General features: G+C 54.0%; 1 protein-coding gene and 1 pseudogene across 1 annotated transcript in view; one reads left to right on the forward strand and one right to left on the reverse strand.

Moving 5' to 3' along the window:
- Nucleotides 1-10,579, reverse strand: part of ELFN1 (extracellular leucine rich repeat and fibronectin type III domain containing 1) — a 38,741-nt gene extending 28,162 nt beyond the window's left edge. Inside the window, exon 1 of the mRNA XM_033193239.1 lies at nt 10,425-10,579. The gene's annotated coding sequence lies outside the window, so the exon portion shown is untranslated. The remainder of the gene's footprint in view (nt 1-10,424) is intronic.
- A 44-nt stretch (nt 10,580-10,623) lies between these two features.
- Nucleotides 10,624-26,918, forward strand: LOC117072192 (annotated as a pseudogene).
- The last annotated feature ends 289 nt before the right edge of the window (nt 26,919-27,207 follow it).

Here is a 27,207-nt window from a genome sequence, read left to right on the forward strand (position 1 = left end):
CCCCATCTAAACTCAGCTCCTCCTTCTGTCGGTTGAGGGAGGGCGGGAGGGCACTGCGGGGGCTGGGAGGCTTGGGGAACAATGGGGCCATCTCTAAGACACACGGGTCTCCAGGGGTGGGTGTGTCCAGAGGGCCCTGGCTGCGGAAGTGGGAATTAGAGGGGGCTGCCTAGCCCAGAGCTGGTCCTGTTGGTGGGCGGGGCCCTGTTGGTAACCCCTGGGAATGGAGATGGAGGCACTCATTCAATCCTGGACGTGATGCAAGCGGTCAGGACCCTGGACAGCTCCAGGCTAGTTCCCAGATACTCTTGGGGGCAAAAAAAAAAAAAAAAAAAAGAGGAAGCTCACGTTTCCAGCCTCCTGTGCATCCCATCCTAAGAACCCCTGGAGGGTGGCTCAGAGGAGGTGAGGTTCTCAGGAAGAGAAATGAAGACAGAGGCCCAAGACCCCTCTGTCCAGGATGGGATGCCAGAGAGGTCAGAGCTGAGGTCCACAAGCCAATCAACGGGTAAGAGGGAATCGGAACCAACATGGCCAGGGAGGGGGTCTTTCTGGAGTCCTAGAGTGACTCCGTCATTAACTGTGGTGTGACCGAGGACCTCAGCTTCCCCAGCCAGAACACAGATGGAACGGTCTCCAGGTGGGTGACTGCCCATCCCGGTCCGCCCTACTGTCCCGACGTCACTACAAATGCCGCCTCTTTGTACTCTCAGAAGTGCTCTGGTTTGGACACTAGATTACACGGTCGCTGTCTCTCTGGGCACCTTTGCATTCAACACATGCTAATGATTTCCTCCTATTTCTTTTTTTTTTTTTTTCTTTGAGACGGGGTCTCGCTCTGTCGCCCAGACTGGAGTGCAGTGGCCGGATCTCAGCTCACTGCAAGCTCTGCCTCCCGGGTTCACACCATTCTCCTGCCTCAGCCTCCCGAGTAGCTGGGACTACAGGCGCCCGCCACCTCGCCCGGCTAGTTTTTTGTATTTTTTAGTAGAGACGGGGTTTCACCATATTAGCCAGGATGGTCTCGATCTCCTGACCTCATGATCCACCCGCCTCGGCCTCCCAAAGTGCTGGGATTACAGGCTTGAGCCACCACGCCTGGCCCATTTCCTCCTATTTCAACTTGTAGCGAGAAAGGCTTTCAGCCAGGACCAAGGAGAGGCCCTGTGGAGGGGTCAGTTACCCCTGGTGCTACTTCCCATTCTCCAGCCAGGCCCGCTGAGGACAACCCACTCTCCCTTCTTCCTGCAAGGTACTGTGGCCCCAGGGTGTCCAGAGGAATCAGTGGCCAAGACCCTTCGTTGGTCCCTGTTCTCCTCTTCCTCCTTTACTAATTGAACTCCAAATTTAAGCTGGACCCACCAAAATACTACATTTCTAGCTGCCCTTGCAGCCAGGACCACATTCCAGCCAACAGGATGTGAGTGGAGTTGAAGTGTTCCACTGGTGAACGACTCCCTTAAAAGGAATGGGCCTACATGCTCCTTGCCAGCTGGGATGCAGATGCGATGGTGGGAGCAGGAGCAGCTACTTTGGTCCCAGACATGGAAAATACAGCTGATGGTGACACAGCCACCCTACCAGCCCTGGGCCACTGACTTCTGGCTGTTTGTGAAAGAGAAATAAACTTCTATTTTTTTTTTTTTTTTGAGACGGAGTCTCGCTCTGTCACCCAAGCTGGAGTGCTGTGGCCGGATCTCAGCTCACTGCAAGCTCCGCCTCCCGGGTTGACGCCATTCTCTCGCCTCAGCCTCCCGAGTAGCTGGGAATACAGGCGCCGCCACCTCGCCCGGCTAGTTTTTTGTAGTTTTTAGTAGAGACGGGGTTTCACCGTGTTAGCCAGGATGATCTCGATCTCCTGACCTCATGATCCGCCCGTCTCGGCCTCCCAAAGTGCTGGGATTACAGGCTTGAGCCACCGTGCCCGGCCGGGAATAAACTTCTATCTTATTTAAACAGCTTGTCCTACCTAATACAGATGAGAGGCTTCTCGCTCAGAGGAGCAGATTACAAGGGAGGGGGTCTGGCACAATCTGGAGGTACTCTGGGCAGATGGGGAAGGGAGGAGAAGCAGGACTACAACTTCCTCCTCCTCCCCTGCAATCTGTCCCTGATATGCCCAATTTTCTTTTTCCCACCCTGGCACCGCAGCTCTACCCTGGCCGTCCCTATACTTTGTACATGCCATGCGTGGTGGAGACGCCACTGTTTCTGCCGTCTCTCACCTCACACCCAGAAGCCCCCTGTGCCCCTTTAAGTTCCACACACTCTTCCTTCCTAGAAGGCCACTCTGATCTGTCTCATTCTCTGAGTTCTGCATGCATGCACCGTTCCTCTCTGGGAGGGTCAGGGCCCCCCATGAACCACATCCCCAGCCAGGCCTGGACTCCCAGGGGCACAGCTAGGGCTCCAGCTCCCCCACACCTTCTTCTGAGTGGAGCATACAGTAGGACCGTAGCATGTGCTTGCAGACTGGGCACCCTGCCTACCTCCACCTGCCCCTTCCTGGGTGTCCCAGAGGCTCAGCGTGTCAGCTGAGCAAGCCTGGAACTGCGGCCCACTGAGGTACTCATGGCATCTCAGGGCCATGCTGCCAGGCCAAGTGGCCAGGCCAGGATGCTCCAACGTCCTGAGCAGCCTAAGCTAGGGCAGGCAGAGAGCCCCACAGGCTGCTCCAGGTGTCTGTGATCTCCATGTAGAGAACAGCAAGGCTGTGATACTGGAGCATGGGCAGCTCTCCTGGGCTCCTGCTCTGGGCAGATGCACGGCCCCTGTCTGCCTCTATTTCCTGTGTGTGGTGGCACCACTGATGCCCATCGCTCAGGGCTGTGGTGTTACGGAGAGGCTGCGTCTAGCAGGTGCTCAGTAAATGTGCCCTTCTCCTTCCACGCTTCCCCCTCCTCCCTCCTGCACACTCTGGCAGAGAAGCAGCTCCTTGAGCTCTGGGCCACGTCTCTCCAGATCAAATCATTGCTATGGAAAAACAACAGCCCTGTCTGCTAATTTCCCTCTGGCTCCCATGCCCCGTGCTGGCCACCTGCGCCCTGGCCCCTGCAGTTCCACCTCTTCTCCCAACTCTCCTTCCTCCCTCCTCCCCCTCCATGGCTGCCGTCAAGCCAGACCTTGGCGCTGGCCTCCTCCCCAGGCCCTCCAGTTCCCCCGCACGCTCTCTGACCCACTTTCGCTGCTGGATTCACAGTTTCCCGGGTGGGGCTGGGGGAGTGTGGCTGCAGCCCTGGCTGGGAGTCACTGGGGCTAAGTTTGCAGGGGGAGGGGACGGCTACGGCATGCACACAGCCCCCAGGGGTCATCACGTGACATGTATGCACAGGGATGCACACACCTGTGTGCACAGAATGTGGATATTCTGTATCCACATTCGGGGATGTCGGGGGCCTGGGGATCACACTTGTGCAGGCACGTAGCTGGGCCAGCCTGGGGCATGCAAACACGTATGCACACATAGACATACACCCATGTCCAGCAGCAGGAAGGAAGGCAGCTGAGGCTATAGAGGGAGGATGGGGGAGACTCAGTGGCACCTGCCCAGAGGGCTTTCCGGGCACATGCCAAGGCCCCAAGAGGGCTTCAGACTTTAGCCAGGCCATCACCTCACCAGATGCTGTGTGACTCCCTGAGGCCTGGGCCTCCACAGCACACAGCACGATGACCCTAGACTCTCTGGCTGTGGGACCAGCAGGGAAACCTAGAGGTAGCTCAAGCCAAGGCTGGACTGCAGGGTCGTAGGACCTTGGGGTGGGCAGAACCTCAGGGTGGGCAGGAGACGGGAGCAAGTGGAAGGGGAGCAGGCACAGCTGAGAGGACTCCTGGCTTCTCATTCACTTACATACCCTCACCACCAACTCACTGAGGAAGAACACAGAGCAGTTACATGACTTGCCTCTGTGTGTACAGCTGGTGAGCAATGGCGCCCACAGTTAAACCTGGGCCTGGGACAGATCCCTCCCGCTGGGTGCCAAAGAGCAGGTCAGAGACCAGGGGTCAGAGGCCAGAGTTCAAAGTCAGGGGGAGGGTCTACGAGGGGAGGAGGCCAGAGTTCAGGCTGAAAGACAAATTCTGCGGCAGGGATGGGCAAATTGGGGCCGGAGGCAGCCTTCAGGAGCCCTGACCCAGGGGAAGGAGGGAATCTCCAGGGCCTGCCCAGCGGGAGAGGCCAGAGGCAGGGGGCCGGGCATCTGCAGCCATGCCCTCTGTCTCCTAATTAAGTTACAGGAGTCACATGATGTAAATGACAGGAGGAAATTAAAAGACCAATGAAGATCTAGGAGCAGAAGCTGGATCCCTGCAGCCTGGCCTGCTGCAGGAGCAGGTTGATTGCGGCGGGGAAGGGGCTTTGCAGGAGGCAGAAGCTGGCAGAAGACCCAGGTGTTGGGGAGGGGAAAGGAACAGCTCCCTTCTCATCCAGGGTGGCCCATGGGGCGACTCCATCCAGGCTGGGCTTGGGCAGTTCCAAGTGTGTGCAGAGATGAGATAGGATGGAGGCAGGGGCTGCCCTTGTGCTGGGCTCCTGTGAGGAAAAGCAGCCAGGTGTTGGGTGGAGGCGGAAGCAGGGAGAATCCAGGCTGGGGTAAGGGATGCCCCTGGAGGATGCCCCAGAATGGGCCGTGGCTCATCTTACAAATGCCAGCATGCACCTTGTGAATACCACCAGGACAAGGTCTACTGCCTGGCATCTAGTAGGTGCCAAATAACCACTTGGCAAACGAATAAGACGTGTAGTAAGCACCAACCGAAAGGCAGCAGTGACCGCCGTGGGCAAGAGAACGGCTCAGGTGTTGGCTGCTACCTTCCTAATGACAAGGAACAGACTTAGCTGGTGTATTCCCTTCCTCTTCACCTCTACCCACTTCCTGGTTTTCTGCCTGAGATGCAGATACAATGGCCGGAGGTGTGGCAGCCATCCTGAGGCCATGAGGACAAATGTCCACAGCTGCAGAGCAGGAAGCTACAAGGAACCTGGGCCACTGACAACCCCCTTAGGCTATGTACCAGCTCCACTGCCACCCTCTTTGCATAAGAAAAATGACCCTCATGTGGGGTTCAACCGTGCAGTGTTTAGGTTTGTCTTGCACAGACAAATTCCGTCCCTAGCTGACACAGCATAAAATACTACTGAATCATTTTATGAGAAAGTTACTCTCACTTTAATACTCTTGATTACAACAAAAAGAAAGTCTCAGATCAGGGTTGGTAAGTCTTGAACACCTCTGCACACTTACTGCTCTCACTTTTTAATAAAGCAAGCGCAGGCCTTGGGCTCCGAACCTCCCCCGGGGCTACAGCATCCAACTAGAATTTAATAACATTGTTTTGTTTCCACTGAATTTATTTTTATGATTATGAATTCTATTTATGGCAAGAGAGGCTTGTTTTCCATTTGTAGTAGTGCTATAAAGCTTCCCTTTTAAATAAATGTATTTAGGTTTTTAAAAAGTGAATGGATTTACAGGAAGGCGGTAGGCTTGAAGTCGGAGGTGGTGTGGGGAGTGGTGAATGGAGTCTGGTGGGGATGCTGCCCAGCCCTGCACTGCTGCTTTGAGGAGACAGTCTGTCCCGGGCAGGGGGAGCGGGCAGGGCTGGGGTGGTTAAGCCTGGCTCCTCCACATGCTGGGGGCTGAGCCTCTCTCATGAGAGGGTTTGTTCAGCCTGGAGACAGGCAATGGGTTTCCCTTGGGGCTGGGGAATCTCTAGAAGACGCAGCCTCAGAGGCATAGGCTGGTCAAGTGGGCGATGAGTTGTAGGCAGTGACTTGAAGCTGTCCTGGTCACTGAGCCACGACTCAACGTCCCAGGTTCCTTCCAGCCCGCCTGCGTGAGGCAAGACTTCAAACGCGGGGGCTCCGGGAGGCGGTGTGACCTTTTGCTGATTAGCTCGCGCTGTTTGCTCGGCAGCCACCAGCTGATCTCTGGACAGCGGCTCAACACGCCAGCCACAGCCGCCTGTCACCCTCTGGCAGATAAATAACTGCTCCTGGAGAGGTGGGGGAGGGGAGCCGGACGTGCAGCAGTGTTGGGGGAGCGGCTGCACTCAGGATGCGGGGATTGGTGAGGTGGCCTTGGGAGAGTTGTGGGGATGCCAGCCCTGCAGTTCAGCAGCACTTCTGCCAGCAAGGGCATCGTTCCCACTCCCCAGAGAGAGAAACTGAGACCTACAGAGGGGAAGGGGCTTGCAGACAGGGTCTGGGCTCACCTCTCTGGGCTCCCAGGCCCTGCTGTCTTGAACAGGCCTCTGCCTCCTATCACAGCCGCCGGCCCACCCCCGGCCTCTCTCCCTGGTGCTGAACGAGTCCAGCCAAGGTCACCCAGGGTCACAGGATACCAGAGAGCCCCTTCTAAGCTCTCAATCACTGCCTGGATAAAAGCAACTTCTAGGGACCAGGCCTTGAATGCAGGAATGGAGGAGAGGGGCAGAGGTGTTAGAAGCTGGGAAACTTCAACTCGCTGAATGACAAAAGGATGTCCCTAGAAGGGATCTCGGAAACAATGCGTCCCATCCCCAAGTTCCCGAGGAAGACCAGCAGAGCAGCTGCCTCCAACGTCAGACCGCACAGGAGCCAGGGCCCATCTGTCTTACCACCTGCCTTCTGAGGTGGGTCGGGCTGGGAAGCGTCCCATCTACTTATTCAACAAACATTTATGCACTGTCTCCCACCTGCCGGGCTCTGAGGCTCACAGCACAGAATCAGCAACGTGGGGCTGATGCAAGAGAGAAGACAGAGACTTCATGCCTGGAGAGGCCTCTGGAGGCTACGGGGCTGGGGTGATCCCACCAGGCTGCGGTGAGCCTGAAGGAGCCTGAACTGGGGCTGGGATGGAAGGACAGGTATCTCTGGGAGGAAGGAACTAACATGGATGGAGCATCGGTGTTCTGGAGACTGCTGCGTTCCCATTCCATGCTCAGGGCAATGCCCAGTGTGGTTGAATGAGCACCTGCTTGATGCCAGGCAGTCTACACATCCTAATGAAGGCTTCCCTCCCGGGAGGGGCCTAATTTTCCCTATTTTATAGATAAAATGTGGGCAGGGACTTGAAGCTGTCCTGATAAAAGATAAGAGATAAAAGAGGGAGGTCAGAGGTAGAAAATGACTTGCCCAGCATTTCACACCCAAAACCCAGCAGGGCAGAGGTGGTCTGACCTTTAAAAAGGAAAGAAAGCCTAGGTGTGGTGGCTCATGCCTGTAATCCCAGCACTTTGGGAGGCTGAGGCGTGCTGATCACTTGAGGTCAGAAGTTTGAGACCAGCCTGGCCAACGTGGCAAAACCCCGTCTCTACTGAAAATACAAAAATCAGCCGGGCATGGCAGCAGGTGCCTGCAACCCCAGCTACTTGGGAGGCTGAAGCAGGAGAAACACTTGAAAATTGGAGGCAGAGCTTGCAGTGAGCCGAGATTGCACCACTGCACTCCAGCCTAGGCGACAGGGCAAGATTACAAAAAAAAAAAGGAAAAAAAAAAAAAGAATCAGACAAACTTGGGGGACAGGGTGTTCCAGGCAAAAGGACCCCCATATGCAAAGACACAGAGAGGGAAGGCCCGTGGCTGCCGCTGGCCATCTCAAGTAAAGCTCAGCTCAGGCCTCCCAACCACTGTCCCATCCCCAATGGCTGTGCAATGGCCTGGGGTCCACACAGCCCAGTCCGCTGGCCTCGCCCTAACTGTCCGCGCTCTGCCGCAGCCCTGTGGGCCTCTGTGTTCTTTCTGCCGCAACGTGGGTCTCAGTCTGGAGGCCGGGGGTTTCTGGGCTCCTGGCATGGTCTGAGCTGCTGCCCCCCTCCCCCAGACTGCCCTGTCTTCCCAAGAGCTCCCAGCCCAGGGAAGCCCCATCGAGAGAGGGTCTGTGGGGACATCCTCAGATTTCAGGTGGGGACACTGTCACCCACAGAACGGCAGGTGCAGATCACTGTCACAGGGCTTTGCTTCGGTAGGTGATCAGCACAGATTGGACGAATACGTGAAGAATTGAAAACTGGGATTTCTGTTTCTGAGCATGCTTTCTCTCTCTCGCTCTCTTTCGCTCTTTTTCGCTCTCATTCTCTCTCGCTCGCTCTCTCTCTCTCACTCTCTTGCTCTCTCTCTTTTCAAGGTTTTTCCTTCCCATGTCTCTCTGAGCCTCTGGCTGTCTCCTCCTCTTTCTGGAAGTCTCTATATTTTCTGGATCTCTCTGTTCCTCTCTCATCTCCTCCCCTTCCCACACTCCCTGCCCTTCCCTGCCCTCCTCTCCTCTGGCCTCTGGATGTTTGGGGCACAGGCTGAGTAGGGGTCCCACAGGCTGGCCTCAGTGGCAGCTGCCACCACCCACCCCTGCGCAGTGGACCCACCCCGGGTTCATTCCCTCATTTCCACTTTCTAGGCCAACTGACAGACCCACATGGAACACAGAGTCTGCACACAGGGAGGACACTCTGTCTCCACTCTGAAGATGCAGCCCGGACCCGGGGCTCTCACTGTGAACGCCCCAGGAGCCTGGTCCATATATTCCCAAGAGGAGGGGGATCTTCCCTGAAATACAAAGGTGGTATCAAGGTCAACAGGGCTTGGAGGGATCCCAGATGGGAAGGAGGGACTATCCCACTGGGGAGGAGGAAGACCACAGATGGGGCCAGGTAGGGCTGGCATCTGAGTCCCTGCTGATCCTGGCTCAGGCAGGGCAGCCCACTGTGCCTCAGGGAACTCCAGGCTAGGGACATGGAACATCTGGGGCCTCACCCCCACTTTGTGAAGATTTTGCTGGGTGGTCTCAGGAACGAGTCCCTTCCCTTCTCTGGGTGTGAAGTTCCTCATCTATACAACGAGAAAGATAGGTTCATGATCCCGAAGGTGTCTTCCAGGCCTAATGTTCTAGGCAGTACTCAAGGCAGCAGAGCAGGACAGAGCTAACAGCGCAGTGGACCAGGGGCTGGGGCCTGGGCAGGGAGCAGCCTGTCCTGGGGGCCCCATCGCCTGCCAGCCTTTGTAGGAAGGAAGGAGAAAGACATGGAGAAACGAGCACTGGCCTGTGAGTTAGAGGAGACTTATTGCCCCGATCTGACTCTGCATCACTATGTGGCCCCCCGGGCCTCAGTTTCCCCACCTGTAACATGAGACAGCTGCAACAGATGAGACTTGAGGGCCTCCCAAATTGGAGATGCTACAAGCTGTTGGCAGGGCCAATGCTGTGCGTGGAACTCCTTCCTACCAAGTCCTGGTGAGGCTTTCAAATAATGCCATAGTGGCAGGGGTGAGGGGGCAGGACAGAGCCCAGGAAACGAGGTCCTCTGGGATCCCTCCCCAGAGCCCAGTTCAACTTGTCTTCCTGAGAAGCCTCCCTCTAAAAGCTGAGGAGGGGTCTGGGGAATCATCTGATCATCAGCAGAAAAAGGCAAGACTTGGGAGGTTCTAGATGGATTGTCTGTCCCCCCATGTAACAAAGGAGAGAACCCGAAAATTCCCAGATGCCTTCCTCTTGTAGTCCATTGGAATTGGCAGAACATAAGCAGCACAACCACTTTAAATACATTCAATATATAGAACTCTTTAATATGGAAGACGAGCTATTTATTGAGGAAACCCACAGTCTAAAATCCAGACTTTTCAGTGTACTATGTCGCTTAATAGCGCCTCCTTCTGGTCAAGTCAGATATTACAACCAAGCTCTATTAGACAAACTACATAACAGGACCTGCTAAATTTGAAAGCTGCTGAGTTGGAGTCCCAGAACTGGATGAAGTACAGTTGCCCAAATCCAAAGTACAGTTGTCCAGAGAGGACATATCTGCTATTTCTGAAAAATGCTGCAGAAAAAAAACTTGTCCAGCTACCTTCCCACTGCAGGATGAAACTCAGAAAAGACACTGCATAACTGGGTCACCAAAAGATCTGGCAAGCCATTGGGATGGAGACCTCCACCCCCCTATTCACCTAGGCATTCAATTCAACAATTTGTATATATTGTTCCAGACAAGAACCTGTTTCAAATATATACTGCAAGTCAATATTGACCTATGTGACCTACGCCATGTTATTCACATAGTGGTTTTATGCTCCAACACTGGACCGTATCTGTTCACAAAAGTGGTAGAAGATAAAGTCTCCTCTAATCCTCAAGGTTGATCCTGGCTTGTCAGGGAAGGATAATGGGCATATTCCGAGTATGGCCACCACCTACTTAGCCCATTTCCAGGTCCCCCGTCAGCCCCAGGCTCCTCTTGTCCAATTCTGAGGCCACCCCTGTGGCCTCTGTCCACTCTCTTCATCTGAGGGCGGCACCACTGAACCAGGGTCAATCCCTAAGAAACGCTTATTTCAGCAGGACACCTGGCTCTGTCTCCATCTCCTTCCAGGCACACCTGCTCACAGGTCATTAGGAATTGTTCCTGTCCTCCTTCCCTGCAACCCCCTGCGGAGAGCATGAGGAACAAGAGCATACCTTACTTGCGTGTCAGGGCCTGCCAATAACCTGGTGTACCAGCGAGGAATAGGCTGGAGGATTCCTCCCTGCCAGGCTCATAGACATGTTCGCCTCATTCCAGCACACAGGACAGCCTGGGTTCAGACAAACTGTAGGACAAATGGTCGCCAAGGCAGCTGCACCTGCACAGAGATAGAGGGGAGGAGGGTGAGGAGGGATGGAGCACAGCCTCCTGCAGCCCTCTCAGCTGCTGGAAGACCCCATCTGCCAGAGCCACCAGCTGTTGGTCACACATGTGTCGGACTGCAGGTACGTCACAACTCAAGAACAAATCGTAGAGGCCGGGGACTTCCTGACACACAGAGCAGGCTGACACATGGAGCCACGTGCCAGCCGGGACAGAGGGGAGAGGAGCCAACAGCAGATGCAAGATGTGAGCTGAACTGCAGAGTGAGGGAGTTGCCAGACCTGGGGTCACTGCAACCAATTCCAGCTCTAGTCACTTGGCGGTGGCCCAGGTGTTTGGGGCAAAGGTGGGGCCCACCTCTGGGGCTGCAGCCCCGGAGGCTCTGGGGCCATTGGGTCCATAGGAACCTTCCAGGCACACTGCATCCAACATCCCTCCATGAGGTGAAGGCAGATGAAACAACAGGCTGGACTGATTAGGTAGAGGCCCTGGGTGTGCTCACCAGAATTGCTCCATCCCTGGCAGGGCCCTCTCACTGGCACCTCCCACCCCAGCTGCCTGAGAGTAGAGGATGCCAAGTGCCAGGCCAGGCCAATGACCGAGAAGGAAACTAAGTCAGGAGGCAGAAGCCTCAGGCCCAAGCCCAGCTCTGTGCTGGTCTGCTGAGCGAGAGACCTTGGGCTGATCAGTGAAGTATGCTACCCACAGGTCAGGTCATTCATCCACCCACTGGATCAATTCCAGGAAGCTCTGCACGCCCAGCCCTGGTGCTGAGGATTCTCCAGGCCTCATCTCATTTCACCAGCATACTTGCTTCCTTCACCATGAGGAGGTACCTGATTCCCATTCTGCAGATAGGGAAACTGAGGCTGAGAAGGGAAGTCATCCTGCCAGGGACGCACAGCTGGGGTGTGGTGCAGAGCCCAGCCCCATGAATGACGCCTTTGCACCTGGAGGGCAGAAGGGGAAGCACTGTGGGGTACTGGTGGGGTGCAGGGACCAGAAGAGGTGGTGTCTGCAGGACAAAGAGGGATTCTGGGTGCAAAGGGCTTGGCAAGGTTGGTGTGGGGGCTGGCGCTGGGTTCTGCTGCACCTGTGCCCCTGGAGGCTGAGGGAACCTCAGGAGGCCCTGGCAGGGGTCAGGAGGGGCCCCCTGGTCTGTCTGCCTGTGACCCGCTCCCACAGCTCCAGAGCTGGAGCAAGTGCTAGAAGGCGAACAGGAACCTGTCGCTGGCGGAAGTGTGTGTGTGCAAATAGATGAGTGAGTGGCATGTAATTACCTAAAATTGTGGGTTAGAAGCGGATGTAAATAACCAAAAAATATGTGGGGAAGTGGGGGGATGCTCATCAGTTAGAGATAATTACTTAACCACTAATTGAAATAATAATGGTGTGTATTTGAATATGCTAATGAGACTGAACCTGTGTGGGAAAAGGTAACTGAAATAACATAGGGGGAGACTTCCAGGCCCACACCTGCTCTGCCCCAGGCCTTTGCCCCGTGAGCCCCCCTGCCGTCTACCCAGCCCATGCCCAGTTTCTTTGTTTGGTCCTGCCCAAGGCCCCTCCCAGGGCACCCATCAGCCCCAGGGTTGCCCCTGCTTCCCACACTGGGAGGGCAGATGCTGTGACGCAGGGCATTTGTCCACCAGCCTCCCACAATGCCCCAGGGGAGAGGCAGGAATGCATGCTTGTGGAGTGCCTACTGCATACCCAGCCCAGCTCTGCAAAGCACTCCATATTACAGACTAGGAAGACAGACGTGTGCAGCCAGCCCATAGTCACGTGGAGGGGTCCGGCCAGGACACGGATTTCCAGCTGCTCTTAGACTTTCCAGCAAAGCCATCCAAAGGCGGAACACCCAGGCATCACGGAACCACGGTGTCACTGTGAGCAGAGGCCCAGACTCCTTGGGAGTGGGCTCTGTGTGTTCTCATATGCGTGTGCTAGGCACGGTGTGCACATCAGGGCACCTGCCCTGGAGCATTTCACTCTCCATTAGCGCCACAAGCAGACTGAGTGTACACACACACACTTATGCACGTGCACACATATGTACACGTGTTGCACATGTGTGCACACATGAACACACACGTATGCACGCACAGAGGCATGCACACTCACGTGCACAGGCACACCCATCGCTCTCCACAAAGGCTCGCTCAGACACATCCAGGCCCAGGCATCCAACGCACCCCCTCGGGCACGGCCTGAGCTTTAACCCAACATCCAACCTGGCATCTGCCAACACATGGCACCTGAGGGGCTGGACACAAGATGGGGTGCAGGGGCCCACTCATCCACCCTGTAGAAGCCAGCCAGGCCTGGAGGGTGGTCTCTCTGGGGCTGTGCGCTTTACAGGAGTGAAGGTGATCAGACAACCTCACAGTGGCCCTTGCATTGCTGCTAGAAATCCATGCTTCTGAATAGCCAGCATTGGTCAGGGATTCGTGGGGTTGCTGGTGATCTGACACACAGCAGTTGCTGGCCCAGGGGCTGCATTGGGAAGGCAGGGGGCATGCCCAGATTTGCATGTCGTGGAGATTCAGGGTGGTGTGGGAGGCAGCAGTGCAAGGTGGGACTTGGAGGATGTGGAGCTGCGGGGTTGTTTGTTTGTTGTTGTTTGTTTTGAGATGGAGTCTTGCTCTGTTGCCCAGGCTGGAGTGCAATGGTGCGATCTCGGCTCACTGCTACCTCTGCCTCCCAGGTTCAAGCAATTCTCTGCCTCAGCCTCTCGAGTAGCTAGGATCACAGGCACCTGCCACCACGCCCGGCTAAGTTTTGTAGTTTTAGTAGAGACGGGGTTTCACCACCTTGGCCAGGCTGGTCTTGAACTCCTGACCTCGTGATCCATCTGCCTCGGTCTCCCAAAGTGCTGGGATTACAATGCGTGAGCCACCGCACCTGGCCAGCTGCTGGGTTTTGAAGAAGTGGTGGCTCCTGCCCTTGTATGTGGTCTGTGGTGGCTCGGAGGAGGAACCTAGAGGGAGGCTAGGCTGGCAACTGAACGACACCACCACACCCATGACCTTGACAAGCCCCTGAAATGCTGTGCCTCACTTTCCCTCACTGTAGAACAAGGATGATCGTGACAGATGGTCACGATCCCTTCGTCAGGGTGCAGGCTCACAGCTCAATCTTGTCTGGAATCGCAGGCTGGGGAGCCTCAGAGACCGCTGAGCTGGAGGGGTCAAAGCTAAGAACCCACCCTGGAAAATACGCAGGCAGTTTTGTCTGTGATATTCGGGGGCTCATCAGACCTCCCTGAGGACCATCCCGGGACGCTGAGACCCCGCTTTACAGAAGGGTAACGAATCTGTGCAGGATGTTGTGGACGGGAAACCAAGGCCCAAAGACATCCACTGAATTGCCATCAGCCGGAAAGGGCAGGGCCAGAAAGGGCCGGGGCCCAGAGGGACAGCAGCCCCCAGAGATGAGGGTAAACTGAGGCTCCGAGGGGCCGATCACACAGGTGCACAGTGAGGCTGTGAGGCCTCCTTTCTGAGGTGCCCACTGTGTGCTGTCGGAAGAGGGGCCCAGCGGTGCCCTCGGCGGCTGCCGAGTTGGACTCACTCTCCTGGCACCCTGGCGGCTGGGGGGAGCTCCTCCTCCTCCTTCCAGGACGAGGAACAACTCATCAACTTGCAAATGTCCGGGTGAGAGGGTTGGAAAAATGAAGGCGCCCAAACTTGACATTTGCATTTCAAACACTTATATCAGCAAAACAAATAACAGTAATTATACCATTTGCATATTTTGTGCATGATTGTTTAGCGAGGTGGGGAGGAGGGGCGCCTGCTGATGCCAGCAGCCTAGCCTCCTGCACAGCTGTGCCGCCCCGCCCAGGGTCCCTGCCGCCCCCCACCTCCATGCTGCCCACCCTGGGCCCTGTGGATGTGACGTGCAGCCCTCGGGCTGCTTCCTCCTGCGGGCTTTGCCCTCTGGCCACTGGGTGTCCCTCTGTTCTCTAATACGCCCTCCCCCAGCAGCAGGTCCCCACCTCTGCCCTCTGCACTTGCTGTGTCCCCCCGCCTGGGAGCCTCTTGCAGACCCACCCAGGCTGGCTCCTCCATTCAGGGCCCATCCTCACTGTCCCCGCCTCCACATTCTGATGGGGACACCCACGGCTGCCCTCTCTCTAGCCAGGAGCGCCACGAGGCTCCAAGCTGACCTTGAGCCCTGGTGGACAGGGCTGACCCTTGGTGTGGGGCCTGCCCAGCCCACACCCCAGCATATGGCAGGCCCTCAGCAGGCAGGGGATGTTCGCACTCAAGTCCCTGCCCCCCACTGGGCATCGGGCACCTGGCTGGGGAGGAGTGCCCAGGCCTGGTACTGACCTCGCAGGGGTGACGTGATGTGGAGTCTCAGGGTGAGGGAGACGGGACTCACAAGCAAGGGCAGTGGGTGATCTGACTGTGTACCCCAGGTCACACTCAGGACCCCAAGCTGACCCCCACCTAGTACTGCTGTGGGTGGAGCCTCCTGGGGTGGGAAGGAGCCAAGACCAAGTGACCCACATGGCTCTGTGTGTATCACCATGTGTTTACGGAGGGTCTGGCTGTGTGTGAGCATGTGTGCACATGCATGTGTGAGTGTGCGTGAGCATATGCACGAGTGTGCACCTGTGCGTGTGTATACATGTGTGCATGTATGTGCAAGTGTGTGCATGTGTGCACGCATGTGTGCTTGTGTGTGCGTGTGTGAGTATGTGTGTGCTTGTGTGTGTGTATTGTAGGTTCTCCAGGCAATGCTGGTCTTTTTGTCTGGGTCAGGACTAACAGACCGGGTCTCTGGGTGCCCACTCCCCACAGCCCAGTTTTGGGGTGACGAGGGGGACAGTATGGCCTCCATCAGCGCTGGGAAAGGGAGGGGGTCCCACCCACCAGCCCACTCACAGCTGGCAGGGTCCCCCACCCAGAGACCACCATGCCTGGCTGCAGGCTACCTTCTCCTGCGCAGCACCCATAACAAGAACACCAGCAATTGTGCACCTGTCACAAACGCCAGGCCCTCCCATGGGCTGACTTGCAGAATCATCCCCCAGCTCCATGAGGAGGTGGAAACTCCAGCTTTATTACCCCTGTTTTCAGACGGGGAAACTGAGGCACACCGCAGTGACACCTCTTGCTCAAGGTCACACAGAAGAGCTAGGATTTGTACTGAGCCCACCCAGCCACTTGCTTTTTGCAAGACAAACCCCCCGGCGAACATAGTCCCGGTGATGGCCCTTACAGGACAGGTGTCATCAGTACCCACATTTCACAGACCGGGAAACCAAGTCTCAAACACATGCAGAGGCCTCCCCAGGGTTACACTGGATGTGGCTAAACTCAGCCGAGAGTTCTTCACTTTGGACTGAAACTCAGAGGCTGCGAGTAGGACTGTCCCCGTGGTAATTAGGGCTCCACAATCAATCCCAGCACGCAAGATGCCACCTCCCTGCTTCCTTTAATCTCCCCCTGCTCAGCTCAGCACTGACAGAGGAAGCCGAGCCCAGAGACTTGGAAGTGCAAATGAGGCTCCATCCCCTGGTATACTACAAGCAGCAATTAACTCCTCACTTCACACCCCACAGCCCCACAAATTCCAGACGGGGTAAACAGTTAAATATGAAATATTAAGCCATAAAAATGCTGGAAGAAAACAGAATTCAATACTTATCAGTTCTCAGGAGGGAGAGAGGCTTTCCAAGCTCAGAAGGAAGAGAATAAATTTTAAAAGAAAAAGGAGGCAGATGTGACCAAATAAAAATAAGAAAAAGGAACATAAAAAGTAACCCAAATTAAAAGCTATATGGCAGAGAGGGAAAGATATTTGTGGCGAATGTGACAGATAAATGATAACTATCTTCATTATGTAAAGAACTCATTTGAATTGATTAGGGAAACATCAACAACATATAAACAAATGGGTAAAGGAACAAACACAAAACAGAAAATTCAGGTGGTTACAAAACATATGGCCCAATGCCCAACCTCCCGTATAATCAGAGAAATGCAAACTTTTAGAAAATGCAATGAAACACCATGGATCCATCAAAGGAGACATGATCTAAAAAACAAAAACACTGAACTAAAACAAATCCCAGTACATTGCAGGGCTGGCATGGTTATGGTGAAATTGGCACAATTCTTTTGGAAAGTCATTTAGCAATACAGATCAAACACTCTTAACATGTGCGTAACTTACAGCACATCACACTATGGTGCAGTTGTAACTTTTTGCAATCAAGAGCAACATAAGGACGCTTGCTGCCACCACTCTGATTCAGCACGGTGCTAGTAGTTGCAGCCATTGCAATAAGGCAAGAAAAAGAAACAAAAATTATAAGATTCGGAAAGAAAGAAATGAAGCTCTAGCTATCCACAGACAATGTGATTATGTATATAAAAAGTCCAAAAGAACGTATACGTTACCAAAATTAATACAATATTAGCATAAAATTCATATACAAATATATATTGAATTTCTATACATCTGTAATGAATAGAAAATGAACATTTATGAAACATCAACACTCTTCAAATTAATCTATGCATTCAAGGCAATCTCAATAAAAAATCACAGTCCATTTTTGTTTTTGTGGAACTTGACAAGCTAACTCTAAAATGTATATGGAAGAAAAAAAGGCCAAGAATGTCGCCAAATAAAAAGAACAAGGTGGAGGGAAGGTCTTCTTTTTTTTTTTTTTTTTTTTGAGACGGAGTCTCGTTCTGTCACCCAGGCTGGAGTGCAGTGATCTCAGCTCACTGCAAGCTCCGTGTCCTGGGTGCACGCCATTCTCCTGCCTCAGCCTCCCGAGTAGCTGGGACTACAGGCGCCCACCACCACACCAGGCTATTTTTTTGTTTTTTTAGTAGAGATGGGGTTTCACTGTGTTAGCCAGGATGGTCTCTATCTCCTGACCTTGTGATCTGCCCGCCTCGGCCTCCCAAAGCACTGGGATTACAGGCGTGAGCCACCGTGCCCGGCTGAGGGAGGGTCTTCTTCTATCAGATAATGATAGTTGATTATAAAGCTATGGTGATTGAGATACTGTTATAAGATTAGACACATAAGCCTGTGGAACAAACAGAAAATCCAGAAACTGACCCATGAGACAGCCCTTAATAGGGGAGGCATAACTTTTTAATAAATTGAATATATATAGGAAAAAGTGAAACTGAATACCTGCTTTACATCACATATAAAGTCAACTCCAGGCTGATTACAGACCTAAACGGGAAAAGAAGAACTATACATTTTGAAAGATAAAGTAGAAAAAAGATAAAATATGTATATATAATACAAATATATATTTGTGGATTGAGATAGGGTCTCACTCTGTTTCATAGGCTGGAATGCAGTGACATAATCACAGCTCACCGCAGCCTCGAGCTTCTCAGCCTCGGGTGATCCTCCCACCCCAGCCTCCCAAGTACCTAGGACTACAGGCATGTACATTTGTGCCCCACTAATTTTTTTTTTAGAGAAGGGGTCTTGTTATGTTGCCCAGGCTAGTCTTGAACTCCTGGGCTCAAGCAGTCCTCCCACCTCAGCCTCCCAAAGTGCTGGGATTACCAGCATGAGCCACTACACCCAGCCAGAAAAATATATTGATGATCAAGAGACAGGAAAGAATTTCTTCCCACTCATGCAAGAATATATTGACAAATACTACTACATAAAAATAAAGAATTTCTGCTCGTAAAAATATACTATGAAAATCTAGCCTGGACAACATAATAAGACACTATGTCTACAAAATTTGTTTAAAAAATTAGCCAGGCGTGATGGAGTGTGCCTGTAGTCCCAGCTACTCTGGAGGCTGAGGTGGGAGGATCACTTGAGCCAGGGAGGTCAAGGGTGCAGTGAGCCATGATCCCACCACTGCACTCCAGCCTAGGTAACAGGTCAACACTCTGTCTCTAAACTATGCACACACATGCACACATACGCGCACACACACATGCACAATCATACACACACGTGCACACATACCACACACACAACGTGTGCACACGCACACACAACCATACACACACCATACACGCACACACACACATCATACACATACACACACCCACGCACACACGCACGCACACATACACATGCACACACACGTATGCACACACGCACACAGCATACACATGCACGCACGCACACATACACATACACACACGCATACACACAAACACACACGCACACACACATACAACATACAAAGTATTAAAACACAAGCTACACAATAGCTATCTTCTGAGAGACTGTGATCTCATTCAGAATCTATAAACACCTCTTACGAATTAATAAGGAAAACCAACACCTCAGTCATAAAATGAGCAGAGATCTTGAAAAGGCATTTCACAAATGAGGACATCCACACGGCCAAAAACCCTGTGCTCAACTTCATTACTCATCAGGGAAATTCAAATGAAAGTTTGGTAAGATACTGGGACACACCCACCAGACGGGGAGGCTTCAAGCATCTCATCAGATCTGGCTCCGGGACAGGAGGATGTGGAGCAACAGGAACTCTCGCCCGCTGTCCTGAGGGTGCAAAGCCTCACCACCGCTCTGGGAAAGAGCTGGCGTGAAACCGTGCATACCTGAGACCGGCAACTGTTCTCTGGGGTATAAACCTCGGGGAGGGCCCCACATGTGTGAAGCAGGAGATATGCAAGGGAGCTGACCACAGCCCCAAACTGGAACCGATCCCCGACCCCTCTTAGGACAGAATACTCTTCAGTGATGAGAATGAACCAGCACCAAGCACAACGAACGGGTATGTCTCCCCCGAGAGTGCTGACCAGAAGAACGAGGTCAGAAGGGAAGAAGTATGCAAAGATTTCATTTACAGGAAGTTCAGAACGGGTAAACCCAGAATCAACTGTCCAGGAATGCTGGCTGCTATGATCAGGAATGACAGAGCGCTGGGATCCGGACAGAACGTGCCAGAAGCCTCTGAGGGCCGCCAGCGTTCTAGGTCTTCACCCCGTCTGTGGTGACACAGATGCATTCACACAAGGTTCACACGGCAGTTATTCTTTCCCTGGCTCGGACGGGACTTTCGCACCCTGCTGTATAGACGGTTTGTTCCAACTCACAGTCTACACCACCACAGGGCTGTGAGGGGATGGCGTGCCTTTCACCCAGCAGCCCCACTCCTGAGAACCTATCATAAGGAGAGAATCCCAGAGAGAAAACCAGGCACAGCGCAAGATTTCCATTGCTGCTTGATAGAGAAGAAAAAAAAATGGAAAATGGAAACCACCAAAGTTTTCAATAAGAGGACAATGATGAGGCTGGGCGCGGTGGCTCACGCCTGTAATCCCAGCACTTTGGGAGGCCGAGGCGGGTGGATCACCTGAGAACAGAAGTTTGAGACCAGCCTGCCCAACATGGTGAAACCCCGTCTCTACTAAAAATACAAAAACCAGTTGGGCATGGTGGCGGGCGCCTGTAATCCCAGCTACTTGGGAGGCTGAGGCAGGAGAAACACTTGAACTCAGGAGGCAGAGGTTGCAGTGAACTGAGATGGTGCCACAGCACTCCAGCCTGGTCCACAGAGTGAGACTCCATCTCCAAAAAAAAAAAGAGGAGAATGACTAAATCAATTAAAGCACCCCCTTATTATTGACTGTGGTTATTTATTTATTTATGATGGAGTCTCGCTCTGTGAACCAGGCTGGAGTGTAGTGGTGTGATATTGGTTCACTGCAGCCTCCGTCTCCTGGGTTCAAGCGATTCTCCTGCCTTAGCCCCTGAGTAGCTGGGATGACAGGCACACACCACCATGCCCAGCTAATTTTTGTATTTTTAGTAGAGACGGGGTTTCACCACATTGGCCAGGCTGGTCTCGAACTCCTAACCTCAGGTGAACTCCCCGCCTCAGCCTTCCAAAGTGCTGGGATTATAGGCATGAGCCACCGCACCCGGCCAGCATCGTCATTTTAATAACGTTAATGAATATTTTGCAACTCGGAAATTTGGGGGTTTTGTTGTTTTATTTTTTTGAAATGGAGTCTTGCTCTGTTGCCCAGGCTGGACTGCAGTGGCGCAATCACGGCTCACTGCAACCTGGACCTCCTAGAGCTCAGGTGATCCTCCCACCTCAGCCTCCTGAGTAGCTGGGCCCACAGGTATGTGTCACTACACCCAGCTAATTAAAAAAAATAATTTTTAGAGACAGGGTCTCACTATGTCGCCCAGGCTTGTTTAAAACTCCTGGGCTCAAGTGATCTGCCCACCTCAGCCTCCCAAAGTGCTGGGATTACAGGTGTGAGCCATTGCACCTGGCTGCAACTTGGAAACTGCTGGAGATCAGTGAACGATCAGACTCAACAAGTCCATTCTCAAGATGGACAGAGATACCAACATGTCTCTACAAAACACATGTGCTGGGAACTGCATCACTGCTCACAGTACCCGCAACAGCCCAAACTAGAAACAACCCAAAAGGCCATCAGCAGAGAAGGGATACATCAACTGAGGTATGGCCTTACGTGGGAATACTATACAGCAGTGAAGAGGAAGGAACTGCCATTACATCTAACAAGGATGAATGAATTTCACAGGTTCCATATACAGAAGTGCCCAGACACAATGTGTATATACAGGATGGTTCATTTATACAACATGCAAACATAGGCAAAATTCAGCTGTGCTGGAAGGAACTAGGTAGTGTTTACCCTGAGGTAACCTGGAGAGAACATCAGGAGACTTCTGGGGCTGCGGGGGCTGGTTTCATTCTGTTTCTTGACTGGGGTGCTTGTGAAAATTCATTAAACTGTGCACAGTGAGAATTTGTGAACTTTTCTGTATGTAACTTACATCTCAAATTTTTAAGTTTCTTTTAAGAGTGATATCAACCCTGAAACAAACGCCGATCCTCAGAAGAAGAAAAAAGACCAGAAGGAGAAACTCTCAAATGCAGACAAGCTTCTCTTGCATGGTGGAACCTGAGCTTACATCTTCTGTTTTCAGCATTTTCCTAGTTTTCTTTAGTGTATACACATGCATATTGCTTTCGAAATTAAAGAGAGAAATAATATGCTATTACATATATTTAAATGCCAGGCCCCCAGAAAAGGATTCATATTTAATTAGGACTTTGTGATTCAGGATGGCACAATGTTTTATATGTTGTAAAAAAAAATCTCATTGCGGCTGCTAACAGTGGCCGGGCCCCCTCGCCCCATCTTCTCACTGTTGTGGCCCAACCATTCCTCACCCGACAGGAAGCTGACGTGCTAATTTGCTTAGCAAAGTCAGAGCGAGCGCTGAGGGTGCAACACAGGAAAAGAAAATTGCCACAAAAGGGAGGCAGGAATATTCTGAAGGCATTAACCTGATGGATTGTAGGTAAGAGCTGTAAATTTGATAAGTGCTTATTAGAAGTAGAAAATGAGGCTTGAAATTTGCTTGTTTGCCTGAAACGAAGGCTGAGGTTCCCTTGGAATCTAATTGGCTAAAAATTTGGTGAGATGTTCAAATGTAGGCATCGTATGAAAAAAAAGGCACCTAGAGAGATGCAGAAGGCCAGGAGAGATGGTAACTGTTATGTCAGGCACATTTGGAAATATTTATTAGAAACAAGAAAGTCCGACGTCTTCTCCAAGCCCGCTGCCTTAGTCAGCACCCGCCCCTCAGCCAGCCGGCTCTGTGGAAAGCCCAGGCCTGGCCCCAGCCCCACTGCCCTGTCTGTCTCTCCTTTCTTCCCACACCTGGAGGCTGAGGTGGGAGGATCACTTGAAGTCAGGAGTTCAAGGTTGCAGTGAGCCATGATTGTACCACTGCACTCCAGCCTGGGTGACAGAGAGAGACCCTGTCTCTCAAATAAATTTCAATTAAATAATTTTTTAAAATCTGCTCAGGTGATACATGCCTTGATGTGTTCATGGGCAGGCAGCCCCGATCCTGGTGAAAAACAGAGACAAAATCCCGGAAGGAGGAAGGGTGGGGGCAGGAGGTGGAGATCGCCCTAGAGAGGGGCCTGAGATCACACAGGAGTTGTTGCAAATTTGGCAAATACCAATTTTTCCAGTTGTACCCGTGGATGAGACGATAGGCTCAGAGGTCCCAAGGCCAGTGGGAAGCTGGGAACACAGACCCTAAACATGTGCCATACAGCAGGCTGGCCTCGGCTGTGCAGGGACCTGGCAGGCAGGGTCAACCCCAGTGGTCAGTCCCACCCCATGGAGTGGGGAGTGCAGGCCCCAGGGTGCTCCCAGTACCAGCTCCTCCCAGCACCAGCTCCTCCAGCAGCCCAGATACCCCCATGGAGGAGGAGGGGGCAGGGTCACGATTGTTCCTCTCTCAGTCCCACACTCTGTGGCAGCCGAGCAGGGGGCTCAGGCCCTCTGCGTGTCCGTGGATGGGAATACAGGCATGAGACCCTCCCCCTTCCCCTCTAGATCTGGCCTCTCTCCTGCCTGGAAGGGTGGGGGCTCCTCTCTGCCCTGCCTGGGGAGGGGCAACTTGCCATCCTCATCTCCAGCCCTGCCTCTTGGCTGTCCCACCCCTGTTGGGAAGCCCAGATCAAAGAGGGCAGCGGCTTCTCCAAGGTCTCAAAGCCAGTGAGGGGCGTTGGGCCTTGGACCCCAGCCTGGGCGAGTCACCTCCTCTGAGAAGCCTCCCAGCCTGCCCCACCAAAAGGGGCTGACCAGTCCCTGCTAATGCACTGCTCACGGTCATTTCCTGTGGCCCCTGTTGTTTTCCTAATGCCTTCCTTCACTTGAGTCACCCCATCGGACCCTCCGCTCCTTACGGGCAGGGCCGTGGGCTGAAGTGTGCCCAACATCCCTGGGATGAAGCTCTGACCCCAGGCCGACGAGAGGAGGTGGCAGGGTCTCTGGGAGGTGATCGGGGTTAGCTGAGGTCATGAGGATGGGGCCCAGGATAGGATTAGAGCCTTTACAAGGAAGGATGCCAGGCTGGGTGCCATGGCTCACACCTGTAATCTCAACACTTTGGGAGGCTGAGGCAGGAGGACTGATTGAGCCAGGAGTTCAAGACCAGCCTGGGCAATATAACAAGACTCCATCTCCACAGAAAAAAGTTTTAAACAATAATTAGCATGTGGGTGTGGGGGCACGCACCTGTGGTCCCAGCTACTCTGGAACCTGAGGTGGGAGGATGGCTTGTGCCCAGGAGGTGGAGGCTGCAGTGAGCTGTGATGGGGTCACTGCACTCCAGCCTGGGTGACAGAGGGAGGCCATCTCCAGGGGAAAAAAAAAAGAAAGAAAGAAGAAAGACACCAGGGCATTTGCGTGCTCTCTCTCTCCCTCTGTCTTTCTTTCCCTCCCTCTCTCTCTCTCCTCTCTCTCCCTCTGTCTCTCTCTCCCCCTCTCTCCCCCTCTTTCTCTCTCTCTCCCTCTGTCTCTTTCTTTCTCCCTCTCTCTCTGCCTTGAGAGGACACGGTGAGAAGGTGGCCATCTGCAAACCAGGACACTGGCCCTCCTAGAACCAACCCCGCTGGCACCTGATCCCAGACTTTCAGTCTTGGGGGCGGGGAGATAATGTATGCTGGTATCTAGACCCCAGTGTCCAGGTTTTGTTATGAGAGCCGGGGCCGACAAAGGCAGGCAGGAGTCATGTCTGCCCTGCTCACTGCTGTGCCCCCACATCTAAACCAGCCTGGGGCTCGGCATACAATGGGCATTTAATAAATGCACACTCCAGGAGGAAACAGACTTTGTCTGGTACCCCGAGGGCCTGGCGGGCCCAACAAGATTTGCTGAGTAAATGTTTGTGAACAAATGAAAGGGAGTCAGTGAAACCAAACCAGCACTTTTTTTGGTTTTCTTTTGAGACAGAGTCTCGCTCTGTCACCCAGGCTGGAGTACAGTGGCACGATCTCAGCTCACTGCGACCTCCTCTTCCTGGGTTCAAACAATTCTCCCTGCCTCAGCCTCCCAAGTAGCTGGGATTACAGGTGTCCACCACAACACCCAGTGAATTTTTGTATTTTTTAGTAGAGACAGGGCTTCTCCATGTTGGCCAGGCTGGTCTTGAACTCCTGACCTCAGATCATCCGCCCGCCTCAGCCTCTCAAAGTGCTGGGATTACAGGCATGAGCCACCGTGCCCGGCTGCATGGTTTTCAAAGTGGGGCTGATGGACTTGGGGGGCTGAGTCTGCTCCCGCCTCCCAGTGAGACTCGCCCAGGCCTGTGCCAATAGTCCTGCTCCTGCCCTTTTGGGAGGGCCCTCGACGCGGACACCTGAGCCCTGAGCTGCAGCCCTGGAGGAAGAGGACGCAGCTGGTGCTGGGAAGGGCTGGGAGGCCGGTCACACATACCCGGCACACTACTACTCCCTGGGGTTCTCAGGCAGGAGCGGGGTCCTGGTGGCTTTCCTGGTGGAGGGACCAAACCCTCACAGCCCCAGCGGGCTGCGATGAGCTCCAGAGCCATGGGGCAGGTCACCACGTGCCTGTCGGCCACGTGTGCTGCCTGGCACAGCCACGTGCGTCCTGAGACGTCTGCAGTGTAACTCAAAGTGAGGGGGATGGGCACATGTGCACGACGCCCAATGCCCCTCTGCAGCACTCAACAGGGAGGGCAGGGAGCTGGTATTTGTCCCAGCCAGGCACAGGGCTGCTGTTGGCAGCCAGGGTCAGGGAGACTCTCAGAGTCCTCCACTTCTGTCGAACAGACAATTTATTTGGTTCTGGAATTAAACTATTAATAGCAGTGAAGATCAAGAAACTCAAGTGCAGGGCAGCTGACAGGTGGTCTCAAATGCACCCTGGGGGATGTGCAGCCAGCAGCTCTCAGAGACAGTCTAAGTTTGGCAAAGGGCCGCTGTGTGGGCCAGCCATGGTGACGGTGACGTTTTGGTGTCAGGGCCTCCCGTCTCATACCCTCGCTCCTACAAGGGCCTCCACACCTGGACAGGTGGGTGTCTGGGTGCTGGGGGAGTTGACTGCTTCAAGGGGGTGGTTTCCTGTCTCAGGGAGGCGGGGGGAACCCCTGGGATCTGCTACTAGGGCATAAGCCCCGGCCCATTGAGTGACTGACGGACCAGAGTTCTATCTTTCTAGAAGGCCTGGGAGAAGCCAGGAATCCCCTCCCGGAGCCTCACCCCAGTCCTCCCTCCAGCCATCCTCCTCCAGCTCTTTGTGACATCACTGCCGTTGCCATGGGAACCCTGCCAACTGAGCGGATGACTTCACAGGAGGATGGGAGGCGCTGGGCTGGGCCGGCCTGGGTCTTGCAGCAAAGGTTTTTGATAACCAGCAAAATGGCAAAGGGAGGCAGGAAAACCGCCAGCAGGGAGGCCAGTGTGGGTTTAAGGCAACAGCATTCCCCAGCCCTGCCCAGCACCGGCCTTCCAAGCCTGGGACCTGGGGCTCCCTGCCTCCTTCCACATGGAGGTGGGCATGGTGGAGTGTGAGGGGCCTGAGTCTGCCCGGGTTGGCTGGGGACCCCCGGCTGGAGCTGCTTCAAGTCTCGGTTTCTCTTTCTAGGAAGTGAGACCAGGAGACTAGGGGCTCCCTGCTGAGTCTGTGGCCCTGAGGGCTGTTCAGCTCTAAGCGTGGGCGCATGGACAGGCCAGACAGGGCTGTATTGCTCCCATCGCCCTGTAGGAATCACAGCCAGACGGGGGCTTCACGAGCACTGCCCACCTGGCCGGCAAGCAGGGGGAGATGGCACGGGCTGGGGAGGAGAAAGCACTCTCACTCCTGCTGGAGCCTCTGTCCAGGAACCCCGATTGGCCCAGCCGTCCCTGGGGAGCCCCATCCTGTGTGCCCTGCACCCCGTGTCCATCAGCACCAATCAGGATCTCCCAGACACCTGCTCTGGGGTTGCCATGGGGACGAGGAGGAGGGGTGAGTGTGGCGCGCACAGCTGTCCGTGGACACACACAGAGAGCATGCACGCGTGTGTCCGTGCTCACCTCCATGTGTTCACACGGCCTGGGCACCGCCAGGTGTTCACACAGCGGTGTACACGGACCCCCCGCAGGTGTGCACACGCCCAACAAGGCTACGTCCACAGGTGTGTGTGTGTTCTCGCACCAGAAGTGGGTCACCCCCCACACCACACACCGTACACTCTGTCCCTGGAGGACACACCTGCCTGGGCGCACCAGGCAGTCTAAGTCCATGTCACCTATGTGTACACGTATGTGCACACGCCTGCCCAGGCACACCAGTGTGTACACACGCCTGCCCAGGCACACCAGTGTGTGTACACGCCTGCTCAGGCACACCAGTGTGTGCACACGCCTGCCCAGCCACACCAGTGTGTGTACACGCCTGCCCAGACACACGGGGCAGTCCAAGTCCATGTCACCTACGTGTACACGGCTGCCCAAGCTCTTGGAATCGGGCACTTTCTGAGGCTGCCCTGATGGGCGTTGCCTTCCCCAGCCAGTACATCCTGTCTTCCTAACCCCACGTCTGCTGGACTCTGAAGGTGTCCACATGGCCATGAATGTCTCCAGGACCTGCGCTGCCCACCACCAGGACCCTAGCAGAACCCAGCATCTGGTCACTAGGGGTCTGCATGGGCAGTCACTTCCTGGGGGCCTACACCCCTCAAGAAGGGTGAAGGATGGGCCAGCCCAGCTGGGGCTGAATCTTCACAGCCTTGTTCACAGGGAGAGGCTGACCTGTGCCCATTTTACAG

Source organism: Trachypithecus francoisi, unplaced genomic scaffold (assembly GCF_009764315.1).
Source record: "Trachypithecus francoisi isolate TF-2019V2 unplaced genomic scaffold, Tfra_2.0 Lachesis_group4, whole genome shotgun sequence".
Classification (NCBI taxonomy): domain Eukaryota; kingdom Metazoa; phylum Chordata; class Mammalia; order Primates; family Cercopithecidae; genus Trachypithecus; species Trachypithecus francoisi.